Genomic DNA, 6527 nt, shown 5'->3' with positions numbered 1-6527 from the left:
GTAGATTTGTTCTACTTTTGTCTGAAAATTAGGTGCTAATGTGTCGGAAAAGGCTTAGGGGTGCTCCCTTGCTGCGTTGCTTGAATGAGTAGTGTGTTTAGCTGCTACCCGAAAGAGTTCTTTAGTGGGGTTTTTTGCCCCCTCTATTAACTGAGAAGTACTTGCTGTTTTTCCTTGATAATGAAGTCTTCATATTTACATTAAAAAGTACTGTAAATTGAAAGCTCCCTCTCATTGTAGTGTGTTCACCAGCGTCTTTCCAGTCTTGTCCATTTTTATTTTCCGAGTCTAAGTGCCTCTGAAAACCAAGGAGCTGATGGAGTTTTCCTATTGCTCAAAGATTTTTTTGTAAGGTGTTAGTTTATTGGCTACAGAGTTTAGCCATAATTAAAAAGATGGCAAGCTTGTTCAGCATCGTCTGCCAGATTAATTTGGGATTGCAACAGGTGGTGACTGAGCGGCCTAACTACTATCTGTGGACTGTGGAGCTCTGTCTCAGGTGCTTTGCGGCAGAGAAGCCAGAGAGGGCCAGCAAATGGAGCTGGGGCCCTGCGGGAGCTCTGACCAGGGGCGCTGCTTATCAGTTGAGAACGGTAAGCCTTGTGCTAGGCCTGCCTATGATACCTCCTGAGTGGTGCAGCACATCAACAGCTGCTGCCTTCGAGACTGGGCCCAGTTATCTGATGAGGGCCTCATGAAGATCTCCTGGGCTTGTGTTGTGTTCCAGCTCAGTGTCCCGGGGGAGGGGGGAGGGGGGGCTGGGCCTTCATGCAGAGCTGTTCTCAATTCTATTCAAATCTAGTGGAGGAGCAGGACTCCTCCTTGGTCAGCAACAACCCTGCCTGGGTATTGACTGCCGTCACCATACAGTGGGCTGGGGGTGCTGCCTTGAATAGGTGCCTCCCACCTTCCTGCAGCCTGGATAGGAAAGGACGGTTAAGCCCAGCCTACCACAAACCCTCTCCCCTTTGGTCTGTTATGGAATCTGAGTTTCCTTGACTAGTACAGAACCTGGGGGGAACAAAAGAGTTAGCCCCCAGGTCGGCCTGCTGGCCATCTTGTTGGCCATTTCAGTGACTAGATGGCCAGGGCTGAAACAGGGACCAATGGCCCAGGCCAACCTAGCGACCAGGTAGCCCCAGCTGATCCAGTGACCAGATGACCCAGGCTGACGACGGCTACTCAGACCTCAGGCACACAGCAGTACGACAATGACAAGAGTATTTGTTCATGCTGAGGCAAGCACTCTGGAGGCTACTTTCCTCCCAGCGACTCCTGTGGGGGGGGGGGGTCTGCTTTGGCCATCTAGTTGCCTAGCTGACTGGCAAGGGATCATGTCCCGTCCCTGCACCTGGCAGCTCAGGGTGGGTGGGATATAAAGGTTCCCATGCCAGATGGCAAATGGTGGAGGTGGCCTTCCGTGGGCCCACTTCTGCCCTGTCCTTCCTGACAGCAGAGGGAATCTTGGTGTGGGGGACACAAGTGTCCACAGAGGGAGACAAAAGCTTGAGTCAACGGATGACTTTCCATAGACCGAAGTGCGGCAGCTGCTCTGCTACTTAGGAAACCCTGACCCAGAATCAGGTTGTCTATGAATGATTTAGCACCGGGCACCGCATAACCATGCAGTGCATTAAGAGCAATGGAGGCACCCCACTTCTGTCCACCCTCTAGTCCCCAAGCGAGCAACCCTACGCACAGGTCCAGAGGCCAGATACTACAGCATCAAATCAGTGTAGGGGGCTTCTGGTTTAGAGACATTCAGTCATTATCCCACAGATGGCACCTTTGGCTCCTCAGCCAAGCACAAACACCAAATGTCTGAACCTGCAGTTGCTTTCATACTGAGCAGGATTACTATTGCAACAACACATCTGTAGGGTAAAACTAACCAGTCTGTCAATGGTCTAAATCCAGCTCATGTTTCCTTTTAGTGGGTGAACAATCTAATGCTTGGTGAATTCTGCTTCATAATGATAGGAAGAGCTCACATCAAAGGATCAAAAAGCGACATCACTATGCATTCTTGGCTCCAACAAGCCAGTTATTCCTGTGATAACTTTTATGACACCTCCTGCTTCAAATCCAAATAGTTAGATGGATCACTATGCCCCACTTTCACAATCTGCATTCATACTAAAAATCGAGATCAAGCAAGCTTTTTTCCATCTGCTCTGCAGGATTTGTCTGAGGTTGATTTATGACACCTGTGTTTCTGTTTTAAACATGTGCCACCCCAGTCAATCTCCCTACTTGCCACTGTCCTCGGAGTGGGTCACATCCAGCATACACCAGACACTTGGAGCAAGAAGCAAGAACCCAACTGAACTCAATGCCTCGCCTCACTGGTTATGTGAAAAGAACAGTAACAAATGAAAATTGGCAACCGTAGGCCCTCCCACTTATTCTACACCTTTCATGTCTCTTTACAGTGCCAAACTAGAGTCAAGTTTAACAGGGACTTCTGTCCCTGCTGATTCTGCTACGCCTATTCCCCTTGCTGTGGTTTTTCCAGAAAGTAGGTAGGAGCAGTAGAAATCTTGTTCATCCATTCATATGCTTTACTAATTATTGACAACACATTTGGCTACATCGGGGAAGTCATTTAATCCAGCCGTTTAGCCGCGCTTCAATTACATTTTTCACTTTGACATTCTAAGCACTAGCCAGAAATCACATTTTGTCAAAACCTGCTTCAGGCCTTTGCGATGCTTTGTTTTAATTAAGCAGTTGGATTCCCTTGGTCTCCACCTGTTCTAAGTCAGCTGCTAGGTGTCAGTCGAGGCAGAACGCTACCTCTAAGCCCCAGGGAGAGGCGACCACCGCAGATGGGATGATCCATAAGAGGGGCCCAGCTCACATGCACAGCCACAGCTGCCCTAGAGGGTAATGTCTCATCCAGTTGTGGCAAGTGCTCATTCTCGCTTCACACCCCAACCAGACGAACCCAGCCCTGAGAACCAATCCATATCCCAAAGTTACGGATCTGACTTGCTGAATTCCCTTACTTACATTGTTCCAATTTTCCAGAGACTTTTCACCATGGAGACCTGCTGCAGATATTTGTACAACCTGGCATGAGATTTACACCATCTGCCCCGGATTATTAATGACCAGCGAGAGCTCAGTGGACCACGCCGGAACCATGATGCATTCCATGGCTCCGGATCCTCTCTTGGGATGAACCCATTCCAGGCACCCTGCCCTTCACAAAGGAAAGAGATCTCCCCATGACGCTCCTGTCAGGTTTTTTGGGATCGTTTGTGTTAACACACTGGATGTCATGAGGGCGCCTGTCTCCATGAATCCGGGTTTGGGAATCTGAACCTCCCTTTCGATCAACCAAGGGCAATGGCCTCCCTTCCGAATGGCTCTTGCCCACATCTTAGGACCAACTGGCCAATGTTCAACTGATGTTCACATGGAACCCTTCTCCACTTTGGTATTCAAAGTTCTCCTTTGAATATTTGCTACTACCATCAAGATCTGCGCATGTGGCTGCTCCACCCTTGCTCTCACCCTGGGCTTCCATGAGCAGCTCATCGGCACATCTACTTTGCCGCAGCTTAGCCCCCGCGACTCTCAGCACTGGCCATGGCTGGGTATGGCCAGTTGCTTAAGCGCCATCCCTTTTCAAGGTTAGTTGATTCACCAGGTGAGTTTTTACACACTCCTTAGCGGATTCTGCCTTCAATGACCAACGTCATGCTGCCTATGTCAACCAGCACCTGTTCTGGCTTCTGATGAGTGTTGGCATTGAGCTCCTTAACCCAGCATTCTGCACCAGTTCTTCTCACGAAAAGTGTCTTACTAGGTACTCCATTTGTTGCCCGACTCCATGACAGTGAGCCCCATTTTTTACCCATTTGAAGTTTGTGAATAGATTGAATTGTTTTGCCCCCAAGACCTCTAATCATATGCTTTAACAGATTACACTGGGGTTTCTGAGTGCCTGCTATCCTCATGGAAACTTAGAAGGAACCAGTTACTAGATACTTTGATCAATGTTTCACCCAAATACCCAGGTCAGTTGACCTATTCACATGAAAGGTCAGCTAAAAACACCCACCAGGGTTTCCTCTTTGCTTGGCCCTTCCCACACATAGGTCACCATCTTTCAGGTCTTCTCACACATGATCATGCTCCACCCCCCATATGATGCAGGTGAGACGGGCCAGTGGTTTGTTGACCGCTAGGGCATGGTGGGATCCCACCTTAACTGGCGTGCCAGGGCCCTCACCTTCATTGTGCTACAGGGTTTTGCTCAGCTCTCCGACTCACACATGTTTCAAGATGGGTCAGATGGGTCACCAACATCATCGTAGAATTCTGGCACCCAGGATGGGCCTCCCTACCCAGTGACATAATACAGTCTTCCCCAGTCAACAGTCATTCCAGGAGAAGGGGGCCCTGTGCCCCTTCCCCAGTCTGGTACGAATATATGATGTTACAATGCATGCTTTTACAATGCAGTCTTTACATCACAGCTACCATTACATTGCATGATTTTACAATGTATGCCATTTTTTAAATTACCATTACAACGCATTCCATTACAATGCATACCATTGCAAAGGATTCCATTACAATGCATAATATGTTTAGGGCAACAGTAGGGTAAGTGTTGGATAGAGTGGGGGTAAAAATTACTATTCCAACTCCAGTGGTTGCAACAGTAGTGTGAGTGTTGGATAGTGTAGAGCCAAACATTATTAAGTGTTGGATAGTGTAGGAGTAAAAATTACTATTTCCATGTACCACAAAACCCATACCCACCCTAATACTAAATAAATCTCCATTACTTACCCTATAATGTGTTGTAATGGAGTTTATCACCCACTTTGGTCTGTATTCCCAAGCAACGCAACTCCAAGAAGACCCAATCCCGGAGGTACGGGGCGCCACTGGTCTGGCATGATCCTAGTGGTGAGCCTCGACCAGAAGCCACTTTTACCGTGCCAGCCACCAGGTGGAGGTTCGATACTGGGCTCTTCACTCACCATTACTGGCTATTTTCTTTTCCTCATCTTAGTAATATGCTTCAATTTAGCGGGCTGCCACGTCTGATGTGAGGTTGTAGTTGGATGCTGAAGCATGAGGGGGAGCTGGGTCATGCCCCAAGGCTGCATGGGCTGAGAACACAACAGCGTACCTTTTCCTGGATTGGAGGCGAAGCCCATCGGGGGCTATGGTTGAAACTGGCACCCTTGGGCAACCAGAAAGGCCCTTGTCCCCTCCGGCGGCTGAAGTGCCTGAGGCAGTGAGTGCAAGCAGGCATAAGAAATTACAGACAGCCATGCATGGATGCGGTTTTCAGCGATTTTTGCTAGAACATTCATTTCCACCTTTATCAATGAGATTGGCCAATAGGAGGCACAATCATCTGGCGTTTTACTTCCTTGTGTATTAGGACAATCGTCGCCTCTCTGAGGTCTGCTTGCAAAACTGTCAAGCTACCTAGCTGAGGTAAACATGTTAAGCATTGGCGTCACTCCATTGTTCAAGTTTCAAGTTTATTTTATTTGCATAGTTTGTTAAAACCAATGCAACACAGAAATAATTCATTACAGTCCATTTTGTGTATATAAAAGCTCCTTAGTTATAAAAGGATAAAGATTTTTGTTAGATAAATGTACAATAAAATTCAAATATTAAAAGTTACTTATTCAGGCACGTTATAACCAGGAGTACAAGTCACGTTGTTTCCGCCACAGTAATTCATGGGTATAATACTTTATTTGTAACTGCACAGATAAATTTAAAAGTTAGATTACAGCCAGTGGTTTGATTTCCGGTAGTTTCTTTTGGCATGCTGTCAGAAATTTTCCAAAGCACAGTTTAGTTGAAGGTTACTTGGGGCAAGGCAAGCCAGAACTTCCTGCCTCCTAGTTTTAATTCCTCGCTGATTGAATTTTGCTTTCAATATTTGTAGCCGTTCTTGTGAGAGTTGTTGGCAGGAGCATAATAGATGCAGCAGATCTTCCGATGCTAACCCGCATAGGCGGCACCTAGGGTCCACCTTCTCCTTCAGCCAGGGTGGAGAGTGCTGAGAGCCTGGTAACAAGCCCAATCTGAACCTCATAAAGCTAATTTTTGGGTGCTTGGCATAACCCGTGTTAAAGTACTTCTGGGCCGCTTGCTGACAGTATGTATTCAGAAATCAACCAAAGAAAACCTGGGGGTCTATCGTTGAGTAAAATGAATACTAGAAAGTGATAAGACTAATGCCCAACGCTTAGGTGCAAAGTAAAATCCTTTCAGTCTTTAGTATAATGCTCATATTCCAACACAAAGCTACCAGCAACAGTAGGTGTGAACCAATGTCCAGAGATGGATTCCCATCAAAGTCTTGTTAATGATCAATATTATCATCTGGTCATCCAAAGGTAGGGTTGGTGAGTCTCTAGAGCATTGAGACAAAGTCCATACCCTCCATAAGAGACAGGGTTACAGCCCCCAATTACTTGTAGACCATATGTGTGACCATTAAATGGTAACAAGTGCAGTGCAAAAAAACAAAGTGTAAG

General features: G+C 47.0%; 1 pseudogene; it reads right to left on the bottom strand.

Moving 5' to 3' along the window:
• Positions 1–1498: 1498 nt before the first annotated feature.
• Positions 1499–5077, bottom strand: LOC147712028 (28S ribosomal RNA; annotated as a pseudogene).
• Between the last annotated feature and the right edge of the window lie 1450 nt (positions 5078–6527).

The sequence above is a fragment of the Lissotriton vulgaris genome, chromosome 5, assembly GCF_964263255.1.
Source record: "Lissotriton vulgaris chromosome 5, aLisVul1.2, whole genome shotgun sequence".
NCBI lineage: Eukaryota > Metazoa > Chordata > Amphibia > Caudata > Salamandridae > Lissotriton > Lissotriton vulgaris.
Note: the sequence above shows the minus strand (reverse complement) of the source record. Positions and strands in the feature narration are given on the sequence as shown.